General features: G+C 45.9%; 1 non-coding gene across 1 annotated transcript; it reads right to left on the bottom strand.

The window, feature by feature from the left end:
- Positions 1-3,787: 3,787 nt before the first annotated feature.
- LOC114816268 lies at positions 3,788-3,921 on the bottom strand. The gene has a single exon (XR_003764033.1). It is a non-coding gene; the product is annotated as a small nucleolar RNA SNORA7 (small nucleolar RNA).
- Positions 3,922-14,795: the final 10,874 nt, after the last annotated feature.

Raw genomic sequence — 14,795 nt, 5'->3', positions numbered from 1 at the left:
TGGAGGAGATGTGATTTTAATTAGGCTTTGAGGGTGGGGAGATGGTCTGTCGGACATGAAGGGAAAGGAAGATTCATGACCTAGTGGCAAGAGCACGGACTTGAGAGTCACAGGTCTTGGGTTCTAATCCTGCATTTGCCTCTTGTCTGCTGTGTGACCTTGGGCAAGTCACTTGACTTCTCTGTGCCCCAGTTACATCGCTGTAAAATGGGATTAAGACTGTGGGACAGGGACTGTGTCCAACCTGGATTATCTTGTATCTACTAAGTGCTTAGAACAGTGCTGGGAACATAGCATTTAACAAATACCATAATGATAATAAAAGGCAAGATGTGGGCAAGGGGTCATTGGCAAGATTTATGCGATTGAGGTACAGTGAATAAGTGAGCAAAGTGAGTATGCTGGGTTGCAGTAGAAAATCAGCAAGGTAAGATAGGAGGGGGAAAGGTGATCGAGGGCTTTAAAGCCAATTCATTCATTCATTCAGTGGCATTTATCGAGCGCTTACTGTGTGCAGAGCTCTGTACTAAGTGCTTGGAAAATACAAGGACAATGGATTCATCTGTGGTCCGTGGTCAAATTGCTCTTGTCTATATTCTCCCTGAGGCGACGGTGAAGAGTTTCTGTTTGATGCAGAGGTGGATGGGCAACCACTGGAGGTTCTTGAAGTGTGGGGAAACACAGACTGAAGCTTTTTTAGAAAAATGATCCAGGCATCAGGGTGGAGTGTAGACTGGAGTGGGAAGAGACAGAAGGCAGCAAGATCAATAATAATAATAATGTTGGTATTTGTTAAGTGTTTACTATGTTCAGAGCACTGTTCTAAGCGCTGGGGAAGATACAGAGTAATCAGATTGTCCCACATGAGGCTCACAGTCTTCATCCCCATTTTACAGATGAGGTAACTGAGGCACAGAGAAGTGAAGCGACTTGCCACAGTCACACAGCTGACAAGTGGCAGAGCTGGAATTTGAACCCATGACCTCTGACTCCCAGGTCCGGGCTCTTTCCACTGAGCCATATTGCTTTCCAACACGGTCAACATGGAGGCTAATCCAGCAGTCAAGGAGGAATACGATTAGTGCCTAAATAGGCCAAGTAGGAGTTTGGCTGGGGAGGGAAGGGCAGATTGGAGTGATGTCGTGAAGGTAGAACCGACAGATTGAATAACGTGGGTTGAATGAGAGAGATGAGTTGAGGATAATACGAAATTATGGGTTTGTGAAACAGGGAGGAGGGTGGTGCTGTCTACAGCGATAGGAAAGTCATGGGGAAGACAGGGTTTGGGTGGGAAGATGGGAAGTTCTGTTTTCCACTAGTTAAGCTTGAGGTGTCAGTTGGACATCCAAGTTGAAATGTCCGAAGACAGGAGGATATACAAGACAAGCAGCATGACATAGTGGGTAGAGCACCAACCTGGGAGTCAGAAGGTTATGGGTTCTAATCCCAGCTCTGCTACTCATCTGCTGTATGGCCTTGGCCAAGTCACTTCCCTTCTCTGTGCCTCAGTTACCTCATCTGTAAAATGGGGATTAACACTGTGAGCCCCATTCGGGCCAGGGACTGTGTCCAACCCGAATTGCTTGTATCCACCACAGCGCTGAGTACAGTGCCTGGCACACAGTAAGTCTTTAACTAATACCACAACTATTACTATTATTATTAAAAGAGAGAGATCAGGGTTGGAAATGTAGACTTGGTAATCATCCACAGAGAAATGGCCGTTGAAGCCATGGGAGTGAGAGTTCTTCAAAGGAGTAGGAAATAATAATGGAATTTGTTAAGCATTTACTATGTGCCAGGCTCTGTTCTAAGCCCTGGGGTAGATACAAGATAATCAGGTTGGACACAGTCCCTGTGCCTCAGTTTCCTCACTGTAAAAGGGGGATTAAGACTATGAGCCCCTTGTGGAACAGGGATTGTGTCCATCTGGACAATCCTGAATCTTCCCCAGTGATTAGTACAGTGCCTGGAACATAGTAAACACCTAACAAATACCACTAACAAAAACCAAAACTGATACCATTAAAAGCAAAAAACTAAACAAATACCATTAAAAATACCCAACAGACTATTCTTCTTAGTGAATGGTATCCCATTCACTATTCCATTTCATTCACTAGCCTGTTGTCAGCTGGTAATCTCTAACAGTATGGTCTGCTTTCTAAATAAGAGACAAACATCACAGATGCATCCACTTTATTGACTCTATCGTATCACTGCTTGACATCAAAATCGGGAGGATGTTCAAATAATCACCGTTATGTATCATCATTGCTGGACTGACTACTTGTCGTGTTCCTTGAAAGCAGCATGGTCTATTGGAAAGAGGATGGGCGTGGGAATCAGTAAACCTGGGTCCTAATCCCAGCTCTGCCGTTGGCCTGCTCTGTGATTTAAGTTACTTAAATTCTCTCTGCTTTGGTAATCTCATCTGTAAAATGGGGTTAAGAAACCTATTTTCCCCACCTCTTAGATTATGAACCGTGTGTGAGACGGGGGGTTGGGCCTGATTTGGGATTGTTTGACAAATAGTAAGTGTTTAATAAATACCACAATCATTTTTATTAAGAGGTATGAGCAAAAGCAGACTAGTTCACTTGGATGATGATGATAGTGATAATAATAATTTAAGCATTTACTATTTGCCACAAACTGAGATAGATGAAAGATAATATGTCCCTCTTCCACATGGGGCCTCACAGTCTAAGTAGGAAGGAGAACAGATATTTAATCCCCATTTTACAGCTGAGGCAATTGAGGCACAGGGAAATTTAGTATCTGTTTCTCCTCCTATCTCTCTCTGGCTGCTTATTCTCGGTCTCTTTTGTGGGCTCCTCCTCAGCCTCCCACCCCAAAACTGTGGGAGGCCCTCAAGGCTCAGTTCTGGGTCCCCTTCTCTTCTTCATCGCTACCAAAAACAGCATGTCGTAGTAGATAGAACCTGGGCTCTGGAGTCAGGAGGACCTGGATTCTAATCCGCCCTCCGCCACTTGTCTGCTGCGTGACCTTCAGCAAATCACTGAACTTCTCTATGCCTCATCTGTCACACAAATTTGCCCCAAATCACACAGTAGATGAGTGGCGGAGCCATAGTTTGAACCCAGGTCCTTCTGACTCCCAATCCCGTGCTCTATCCACTAGATCACCCTGTTTCTCACGATGCTGTTAGTATTTAGCTTTCAAATCCGGGGTGGCCTGGTGCTTTTTCCTCCCAGTTTCAGCATCATTTCCTTCACATGCTCTTAATTACCTCATGATGATAATAGGCCTAACAAGTCATAGGCCTAGCAAGATCCTTCTGACTCTAAGCTCGTCCTCTGGACTGGGAACTCATTGTGATCAGGGAACATGTCTGTTACACTGTTATATTGTATTTGCCCAAGTGCTTAGTACAGTGCTCGGCACACAGTAAGTGCTCAATAAATACGATGACTGACTCAACCACTCTTTAGGCCCCTGCTGAGTGTGGCAGTCACTATTCCCTTAAAAGATATAAGGACTTTTGCTATATATACTTAGGTCAGTTTAATTACATACGTACCCTTAAATTATATACTGTCTCGTCTTTATGCCATCGAGTTGTTTCCAACCCATAGCGACACCACGGACGCAACTCTCCCAGAACGCCCAGCTCTCCATCTGCAATCGTTCTGGTAGTAGATCCATAGAGTTTTCTTGGTCAAAATCCAGAAGCGGTTTACCATCGCCGCCTTCGGCACAGTGAACTCGAGTCTCCACCCTCGACTGTCTCCCATGCCACAGCTGCCCAGCACGGTGAGTTTGGGCTTGTAGCAGATTGCCTTCCACTCGCTAGCCACTGGCCAAGCTGGGAATGGAATGGTCAGGCCTCTGCTTGACTCTCCCTCAGCCGAGGCTGATAGAGTTCTAGAAACTCTCCAGGTGCAACCCTGAGAAGGGAAATTATATATTACAAAAGACTTATTTATTCTTATTAACGTCTGTCTCCCCTCTAGGCTGTGAGCTCACTGTGGACAGGGAATGTTTCCGTTTATTGTTGTACTCTCCCAAGTGCTTAGTAAAGTGCTTTGAACGCAGAAAGTGCTCAATGCATATAATTGAATGAATTAATGAACGGACAATAATAATAATAATGTTGATATTTGTTAAGGGCTTACTATGTGCAGAGCACTGTTCTAAGCACTGGGGTAGATACCGGGAAATCGGGTTGTCCCACATGAGGCTCACAGTCTTAATCCCCATTTTACAGATGAGGTAACTGAGGTACAGAGAAGTTAAGTGACTTGCCCACAGTCAGCTGACAAGTGGCAGAGCCGGGATTCGAACTCATGACCTCTGACTCCCAAGCCCAGGCTCTTTCCACTGAGCCACAAGTATACTATGTGCCAAGCACCGCTATAAGGACTAGGGTAGATACAAGGTAATCGGGATGGACACAGTCTGTGTTCCACATGGGGCTCACAGTCTTCATCCCCAATTTACAGATGAGGAAACTGGGCCCAAGAGAAGTGAAGTGACTTGCCCAAGGTCACATAGCAGACAAGTGGTGGAGCCAGGATTAGATCTTCTGATTCCCAGGCCCACGCTCTATCCACTAGACCAGGCTGCGAAAAAGTGTGGTCATACATGAGCATTCGTATGACAGGAACACTACCCTCTCTTGTCCATTCAGAGCTCCTCAAAGGGCCAATTTATGGCAAGTGGCATTCAAACCCGACAGCTGACTGTCACTTCCTCCCACCACCTCTTCCGTGGGAACCTGCCATGGGAGCGTGCAGCGAAATCTCCAAGTTTGTCAATGGCACTGAGAGCAACTTACGAGATAGTAAGCAGTGCATCAAAAGATAAACCCTTTTTTCACTTTTGAGGATGATGTCCCTTTAAATGTAGTGGAACTGTGATGTCCCTTTAAATGTAGTGGAACTGTCAACCTATAATAATAATAATAATGTTGGTATTTGTTAAGCGCTTACTATGTGCAGAGCACTGTTCTAAGCGCTGGGGTAGACACAGGGGAATCAGGTTGTCCCACGTGGGGCTCACAGTCTTAATCCCCATTTTATAGCTGAGGGAACTGAGGCCCAGAGAAGTGAACTGACTTGCCCATAGTCACACAGCAGACAAGTGGCAGAGCTGGGATTCGAACTCATGACCTCTGACTCCAAAGCCCGGGCTCTTTCCACTGAGCCACACTGCTTCTCTGCCACGTTGCTTCTCTGCTTCATTCTAATCCTCCTTGACCTCTCTGCTGCCTTTGACACTGTCGACCATCCCCTCCTCCTCCATACCTTATCTCACCTCGGCTTCACGGACTCTGTCCTCTCCCGGTTCTCCTCTCACCTCTCTGGCCGGTCATTCTCGGTCTCCTTCGCTGGAGCCTCCTCCCCCTCCCATCCTTTAACTGTCGGAGTTCCTCAAGGGTCAGTTCTCGGCCCTCTTCTGTTCTCCATCTACACTCACTCCCTCGGTGAACTCATTCGCTCTCACGGCTTTGACTACCATCTCTACGCAGATGACACGCGGATCTACATCTCCGCCCCTGTCCTCTCCCCCTCCCTTCGGGCTCGCATCTCCTCCCGCCTCCGGGACGTCTCCACCTGGATGTCGGCCCGCCACCTAAAACTCAACGTGAGCGAGACTGAGCTCCTCATCTTCCCTCCCGAACCCGGTCCTCTCCCAGACTTCTCTATCACCGTGGACGGCACGACCGTCCTTCCCGTCTCTCGGGCCCGCGATCTCGGTGTCATCCTTGACTCGTCCCTCTCGTTCACCCCACGCATCCTATCCGTTACCGAGACCTGCCGGTTTCCCCTCTACGATATCGCCGAGATCCGCCCTTTCCTCTCCACCCACGGCTACCTTACTGTTACGGGCTCTCGTTATATCCCGGCTAGACTACCGTGTCGGCCTTCTCTCTGACCTCCCTTCCTCCTCTCTCGCCCCGCTCCGGTCTATTCTTCACTCCGCTGCCCGGCTCATCTTCCCGCAGAAACGATCTGGGCATGTCACTCCCCTTCTTAAACAACTCCAGTGGTTGCCTATCGACCTCCGCTCCAAACAGAAACTCCTCACTCTAGGCTTCAAGGCTCTCCATCACCTTGCCCCTTCCTACCTCTCCTCCCTTCTCTCTTTCTACCGCCCACCCCGCACGCTCCGCTCCTCTGCCGCCCACCTCCTCGCCGTCCCTCGGTCTCGCCCATCCCGCCGTCGACCCCCGGGTCGCGTCCTCCCGCGGTCCCGGAACGCCCTCCCTCCTCACCTCCGCCAAACCGATTCTCTTTCCCTCTTCAAAACCCTACTTAAAAATCACCTCCTCCGAGAGGCCTTCCCAGACTGAGCTCCCCTTTTCCCTCTACTCCCTCTGCCATCCCCCCTTTACCTCTCCGCAGCTAAAGCCTCATTTTCCCCTTTTCCCTCTGCTCCTCCACCTCTCCCTTCCCATCCCCACAGCACCGTACTCGTCCGCTCGACTGTATATATTTTCGTTACCCTATTTATTTTGTTAATGAATTGTACATCGCCTCGATTCTATTTAGTTGCCATCGGTTTTTACGAGATGTTCTTCCCCTGGACTCTGTTTATTGCCATCGTTCTCGTCTGTCCGTCTCCCCCGATTAGACCGTAAGCCCGTCAAACGGCAGGGACCGTCTCTATCTGTTGCCGACTTGTTCATCCCAAGCGCTTAGTACAGTGCTCTGCACATAGTAAGCGCTCAATAAATACTATTGAATGAATGAATGAATGAATGAATGCTTGGATCTTGGATGTACTTGGATCTGTACCCTTTAGGGCTTTTTTTAATGGTATTTCTTAAGTGCTTACTATGTGCCAGGCACCGTTCTAAGAGATGGGTAGGTATAAGGTAATCAGATTGGACACAGTCCCTGTCCCACATGGGGGTTCACAGAATTAATCCCCATTTTACAGATGAGGGAACCGAAGACCAGAGAAGTGAAGTGATTCACCCAAGGTCACACAGCAGACAAGTGGTGGAGCCCGGATTAGAACCCAAGTCCTTCTGATTACCAGGCTCGTGCTCTATTCACTAGTCCACGCTGCTGCTCACCCCACCCTCAGCCCCCCAGCACTTACATACATAGCTGTAATTTATTGATTTATTTATTTTTTATGGTATTTGTTAAACACTTACTATGGTCCAGGCACTGTATTAAGCACTGGGGTGGAAACAAGCAGAGTTGGACACAGTCCCTGTCCCCCATGGGGCTAAAGAGTCTTCATCCCCATTTTTTACAGATGATGTAACTGGGGCACAGAGAAGTGAAGTGACCTGCCCAAGGTCACACAGCAAACATGAATGTCTGTCTCCCCCTCTAGACTTTAAGCTCAAAATGGGCAAGAAACGTGTCTACCAACTCTGCTGCCTTGTGCTCTCCCAACCGCTCAGCACACTGCTCTGCACACATAGTAAGCATTCAATAAATAATAATAATGTTGGTATTTGTTAAGCGCTTACTACGTGCCAAGCACTGTTCTAAGCGCTGGGGTAGATACAGGGTAATCAGGTTGTCCCACGTGAGGCTCACAGTTAATCCTCATTTTACAGATGAGGTAACTGAGGCACAGAGAAGTGAAGTGACTTGGCCACAGTCACACAACTGACAAATGGCAGAGCCGGGAGTCGAACCCAGGACCTCTGACTCCGAAGCCCAGGCTCTTTCCACTAAGCCACGCTGCTTCCCCCTTGATTGATTGATTCAATGATTTAACTCCACCCCTTATAAAAAATTATATTGCTTCAACTTTTTCCTTGAAGAATAGAAGATGGGCTTCTTCTTGTTGCATATATGTGATTGCTTTCCTCCGACTCAAGCATAGTCAGTAACTGCTTTTGATCTTCTTTTGACTTTTCTTCATGCTGGCAACGAGTTCAAAAGAGCTGAGTTGTAATAAATGTAATCAGAGTACGCTGGAGATATATTTCAAATGTCCACTCACACACAAAAAAAATGGTACTGGCTTAGAAAATGTTCTCATAATAGCCGTAATGGTATTAAGTACTTACTGCGTGCACAGCATTCTACTAAGTGCTGGGAAAGAATACGTGGTTGAGAATTGAATTTAAATTAGCCGTGGCCTCTGGTCTTGAGAGAGCTCACATTCTAAATATAGCCTAATGGACAGAGCGTCGGCCTGGGAGGCAGAGGACCTAGATTCTAATTCCGGCTTTGCTGCTTGTCAGCTGTGAGACTTTAGGCAAATTCCTTAACTTCTCTGTGCCTCAGTTACCCCATCTGCAAAATGGGGGATATTATTAATAATAATAATTATGGTATTTGCTAAGCTCATTGTATATATTTTTATTACCCTATTTATTTTGTTAATGAGATGTACATCCCCTCGATTCTATTTCTTGCTATTGTTTTTGTCTGTCTCCCCCGATTAGACTGTAAGCCCGTCAATGGGCAGGGACTGTCTCTGTTGCCGAATTGTGCATTCCAAGTGCTTAGTACAGTGCTCTGCACATACTAAGCACTCAATAAATACTATTGAATGAATGAATGAAGCACTTACTATGTGCAGAGCACTGTTCTAAGCGCTGGGGTGGATACAAGGTGATCAGGTTGTCCCACGTGGGGCTCACAATTTTAATCCCCATTTTACAGATGAGATAACTGAGGCACAGAGAAGTGAAATGACTTGCCCAAGGTCACACCGCAGACAAGTGGTAGAGCCAGAATTAGAACGCACGGCCTCTGTTTCCCAAGCCTGAGCTCCTGCCACTAAGGCCATGCTGCTTCTCATAAGACTGTGAGCCCCTCGAGGGACAGGGACCGCATCCAACCTGATTATCTGGATCTTCCCCAGTGCTTAGTACAGTGCCTGACACATAGTAGGCACTTAACAAATACCGTCAGAAAAGTATGAAGGGATAAGGGTGATTGGAAACAGACACCTGAAGAAAGATAAGACAATAAGAACAAAAATCAACCTATAGACCAATATCTAGGTATTATGTAATCCCACAAAATAATTCTATTATGTATTGTGTATTCACAATGGTTGACTGGAGGAAAATGAGGAATGATAGATGATCTATTCCTAAACAGTAGGAGGGATGTCCAAAAGGGAAACCATTATAATCCTCCACTCCAAGCATTTGGTTGCTACTGACAGAGGCAGAAGAGTAAGCTGAATTATCCACTGAGTCTTGTTTCTCATTCATTCGTTCATTCAGTCGTATTTATTGAGCACTTGCCATTTGCAGGGCACTGTACTAAGTGTTTGGGAGAGTACACTACCCGAATAAACAGACACGTTCCCTGCCCACCATGCGCTTACAGTCTAGAGGGGGAGGTTACAGTCTAGTTCATACGTTCTCATTACCCCTGGACTTCTACTTCCATCGATATGGTGGCTAAACTCTGTCACTCAGAGAGCTCCCATATAATCTCTGCAAACTATCAATCGATCAGTGGGATTTATTGAGCGCTTACTATGTGCAGAGTACTGTACTGAGTACTTGGGAGAGCTCAATACAACAGAATTCGCAGACTTGCTCCCTGCCCATAACGAGCTTACAATCTTCCACGGAAAAAAGGATAAAGGAGGGCGATAGAAAAGATGGAAAGGAAGGAGAAAATACATGCCAAAATAACTGGAAAAATACAATGACAAAAGTAAAATTAAAAAGCAATTGGGTAGTTTTGGGTTTTTCAGAATCCAACAGTCACAGCTGCAGCCAACAGTAACTACCACACCCATGGCCTTCCCCTGTCCTATAGTCTATGGAGTTCAATCAATCAGCCAGTGATATTTATTGAGCGCTCATTGTGTGCAGAGCACTGTATTAAGCGCTTGATTTGACATGCTACTGCTGTTCCTGTCCTTCCCACTCGCTTGCAGTAAGATAGATTGGGGTAGAGATGCCAGGAGAGTACGGTAGGGGGATGGCACAGGATATTTATTGAATGTTCACTGTGTGCAGAACACTGTTCTATGCACTTGAGTTGGCATGCTTACTCCTGTTCCCGTCCTTCTCACTGGATTGAAGCGAGACAGGCCGGGGTGGCGATCCCAGGAGAGCGTGGTCAGGGCGAGGCATGGGTCATTACAGTGGATTTCGGGTCATCTTTTTCAATTTCCTAAATGAAAGTGTCCAGCTCTGTTGTACTCTCCCAAGTGCTTAGCACATTGCTCTGCACATAGTAAGCGCTCAATAAATACCACTGATTGATTGACTGACTAAAGTGGAACTGATGTCCTGAAGAAGTGTGCAGTGGCCCTCTGGGAGTCAAATGCTTCATTTTCATTAAAATTCTTACTTTCCCTAGTCTGATTTTGTTTCCAGTCTTGAGCCTGGGCAACTAAGCTAATGTGTAAAGCCAATATAGAGTGATTAAAATTCAAAAGATGTGAAAATCTTGTCGGGTCATTTGTGATGGGTGAGGACCAAAGATGAAGCTTGTGCAGTTAAAGATAAAGTAGACTAGAGACCTATGTCCGCTACTCGAGTGTTCTGTTTTTATTCCCCGGCCGTCACCTTATCTCTCCTCTTCCCTCCTATCCCTCCAAACCACCAGTGGTATTTATTGAGCGCTTACTATGTGCAGAGCACCAAACACTTGGAGGAATACAATACAAAAGAGTTACTCCATTATCTCACTTTTACACACTCCTCATGAGGTTAAGTGGAAAGCTTAGCCCCAGGGAAGATGGGAGTCAAGTTGAGTTGTAAGAAGAACATAAGAATGTAATAATATAATAATAATAACTATGGTATTTGTTAAGGGCTTACTATGTGCCGGGCACTGTTCTAAGCACTGGGGTAGATTCAAGCAAATCAGTTTGGACACAGTCCCTATCCCACATGGGGCGGGCGGTCACACTCTCAATCATCATTTTACAGATGAGCTAAAGAGGCACAGAGAAGTGACTTGCCCAAAGTCATACACAAGCAGGCAAGTGTAGAGCCCGGATTAAAACCCAGGTCCTTTGATTCCCAGGCCTGTGCTCTATCCACTACACCATGAAATAGAACATATTTCCTCTTCTCCCCCCCACTTCTGCACCACCCTTGAACTTGGATTTGCATCTTTCATTCCCCCTCTACCCCCACCCCAGGCCCCCAGCACTCATGCACATATCCATAATTTGTTTCTTTATATTAATATGTGTCTCCCCCTCTAGACTGTAAAGTCACTGAGAACAGGGAACATTTCTACCAACTCTGTTGTACTCTCCTAAAGTGCTTAGTACAGTGCTCTGCACACATTATGTGCTCAATAAATACCATTGATTGATTGACCTGAACATAAACAACCCTCAGTGGTTCAGTCCTCCTACTGTTCTGACTCTGACAGCGGCAACCAAATGCTTGGAGTGGAGGATTAGGATGTTTTCTCCTCTGACATCCATCCTATTGTTTAACCATCTTGCCTCTCTAATTTTCCTCTACAAACCAATTAAGACCTTGGGTCCAAAGATATTGTGGGTAGATAGTTGAGTAAAGGAGGGTGTTAAGGCTTTCACTTGGCGGGCTTTGAGAAGCTGAACACATAATTGGTTTGTCAGTGAAATAATCAGTGTTCATAAGCTCATTAGGAACATCATGATCAAAGTCCTTGGACAGGCAGGAATATATTTATGTTTGTTCCAAATTTAGCACTTTGATCGTGGCCAGATTGCCTGATAGAGTGCCAGAGCGTATTTAGCAACATGGTAATACATTTTAGAGTTTCTATGTCATTATAGCATCAAGTAATAATGTCAATCAATCGATCGATCAGTCGGTGGCATTTATTGAATGCTTACTGTGTACAGAGCACTGTACTAAGTTCTTGGAAGAGTACAGTACCGTAGAGTTGGTAGACACAATCCTTGCCTAGGGGTGGAGGCAGACATTAAAATAAGTTACAGAAAGGGCAAAGGAGAGAGTATAAGGATGTGCACGTAAGGGCTGTGAGACTGAGAGGGGGACGAATATCAATTGCTTAAGGAGTCCAGATCCAAATGGTTGGGCCATCCAGGAGGGAAATGGAGACTTTGTCAAGGAAGGCCTCTTAGAGGAGATGTGATTCTGGGGTGCCTCTGACAGTGTAGAGAGTGGTGGTCTGATGGATATCAATGGGGAGGGAGACACAGGAGAGAGGGAGGTCAAGAACCAAGGGACAAGAGATAGGACAAGAACAAGCATCTAGATAGGCAAGATGGAGATACAGCGAGTAAACTGGTGTTAGAGGAATCAAGTGTGCAGACTAGGTTGCAGTAGGAAATCAGTGAGGTAAAAGTAGGAGGGAGGAAACCGACTGAGTATTTTAAAGCCAATAGTAAGGAGTTTCTGTTTGAGTCAGAGATGGATGGGCCACCACCGCAGGTTCTTAAAGAGTGGGGAGACATGGACCGAACAGTTCTGTAGAAAAAGGATCTGGGCAGCAGAGTGAAGTATGGAGTGGCGTGGGGAGAGAAGGGAGGCTGGGAGGTCATCACAGAGGCCGACGCAGGAGTCGAGGTGGGATGGGAGAAGTGCTTGGATAGTGTGGTGGCGATTTAGATGGAGAGGAAAAGATGGATTTTATACTGCTAATGAAGAGCTGGGCGGGCAATCGAGCCCTCAGGGACTCTGACTGCCTACCCTCCCACAACTTCCATCCGATAACAATCTTGTAGCAAATTAATTAAGTCTCAACTTAAGTATACTACACCACATCAGGAACGATCCTGAACTTCATCCCTGCAGAGAACAAGCCGGTTTCCATTTGGCATATTTAACTATTGATCAGTTCTACTCCATGTCTAGTGAGCAGAATAATGCTGAGAGAGCAAAATCCCAGCTTCACTTTGCATTCATCAATTATAACAAAGAGTTTAACATAGAGGAATTCAATACTGTTTTCAAAACACTCAACAAAACTGGGATTGACCTGACATTTATAGACTGCCTCTGAGACAGAAACTGGAATCGCAAAGTAAAATGCAGGCCGTGCAGAGGAACCATCCACAACAACACAACCTCAGCAAAGCGCTCTGCAGTCCCGCTGGGAAGAAAGATTGAGTATTGAGGGGCAGCATTTCTCTGCTATTATCTGTGATGGGTTTGCAAACCCTGCAGTGGAATTGGAAAGGAAAATGCAAAATTGCAGGTATGGCTTCACAAACTCAGACTAGAGGTGACGCTCTTAAATCAGTACGCCAATCAGTGGTATTTATTGGGCGCTAACTATTTGCAGAGAGCACTGTACTAAGCGCTTGGGAGAGTACAATATAACTGAGTTGGTGAGTGCTTACTCTGGGAGAGCTCGAGACTATATGCTTAGAAGAAAAGAATTAAATAGGTCTGTTCCCTACCCTTGAGTTACTTATGATCTAGGGGAGGTGACAGACGTGAAAATAAATTACAAGTAGTGGAATTGACCAAGAATAAGGATCTGCAAAAAAGTGTTATGGCTGTGGGGCCAGAGAAAGTACTAAGAAGGATCTGCTCGTTGCATCGGTGATGCACAAGGGAGGGGGAATCGGATGAGTGGATGAGAAATTAATTAAGGAAGGCTTCCTGGAGGAGATGTGATTTTTTAGAAAAGCTAAAAAGACCAAATGAATGTACAAAAGATAGTTCCTTGAAGGAGCCAATCATGGCAACTAAATTGAAGAAATGGAAAGCTATATTTACCTCAGCCTTAAAAAAAAATACTATAAAAAACAAGGCCAACAAACTTGCCTGACTTGAGAGGCTGGAAACTTTAAACTAAAAATAATTATTATTATGGTATTTGTTAAGCGCTTACTATCTGCCAGTCACTCTTCTAAGCACTAGGGTAGTTACATGCAAATGGGGTTGGACACAGTCCCTTTCCCATATGGGGCTCACAGTCTCAATCCCCATTTTACAGATGAGGTAACAGAGGAATGCCTTCCCCAAAGTCACAGAGCAGACAAGTGGCAGAGTTGGGATTAGAACCCATGACTTCTGACTCCCAGGTCTGTGCTTTATTCACTATGCCATATTGCTTGGGAAACTCCACAGGAGAGTAGAACCCGCCTCTGAAGTGAGAGAGTCTGGTTGTGGAGGAAGCAGGAGGAGGCAGAGGAAGCAGGAGGAGGAGGAGGAGCAGGGAGAGTGGTAGGGAAAGTGAGTTTGAGAAAACTAGTAGAAAGAGCAAGGTCCTGGGAGTTGGACGACTTGGGTCTTAATCCCATCTCTGCCACTTAGCAACTGTGTAACCTTGGTCAAGTCACTTTACTTCTCTATGCCTCCATGATCTCATCTGTAAAATGGCAACTGAGACTGTGAGCCCTATGTGGACAGGGATTGTAACCAACTTGATTAGCTTGTATTTTTTTAATGGTATCTGTTATGCGCTTACTATTTACCAGGCACTGTTCTGAGCACTGGGGTCAATACAAGCTAATCAGGTTGGACGCAGTCCAGGTCCCACAAGGGGATCAGAGTCTTAATCCCCATTTTACAGATGAGCTAACTGAGGCACAGAGAAGTGATTCTGCCATTTGTGTGTTGTGTGACCATGGGCAGGTCACTTAACTTAACAACCCAGTTGGCTTGTATCCACCCCAGAGCTTAATATACTTCCTGGCACATAATAAGTGCTTAACAGATGCCACTATAATTATTCTTCTTTTTATTATTACTGAGAAGGGGCATGGCGTAGTGGATAGAACACGGGCCTGGGAGTCAGGAGGTCGTGGGTTCTAATCCCGTCTTGGCCACTTGTCTGTTGTGTGACTTTGGGCAAGTCACTTTACTTCTCTGGGCCTCAGTTACCTCACCTGTAAAATGGAGATTGAGACTGTGAGACCCACGTGGGACAGGGACTGTGTCCAACCTGATTACCTCATAT

This window comes from Ornithorhynchus anatinus, chromosome 1 (assembly GCF_004115215.2).
Source record: "Ornithorhynchus anatinus isolate Pmale09 chromosome 1, mOrnAna1.pri.v4, whole genome shotgun sequence".
NCBI classification, from domain to species: Eukaryota; Metazoa; Chordata; class Mammalia; order Monotremata; family Ornithorhynchidae; genus Ornithorhynchus; species Ornithorhynchus anatinus.
The sequence above is the reverse complement of the archived record's forward strand: the minus strand, read 5'-3'. Positions and strand labels throughout refer to the sequence as shown.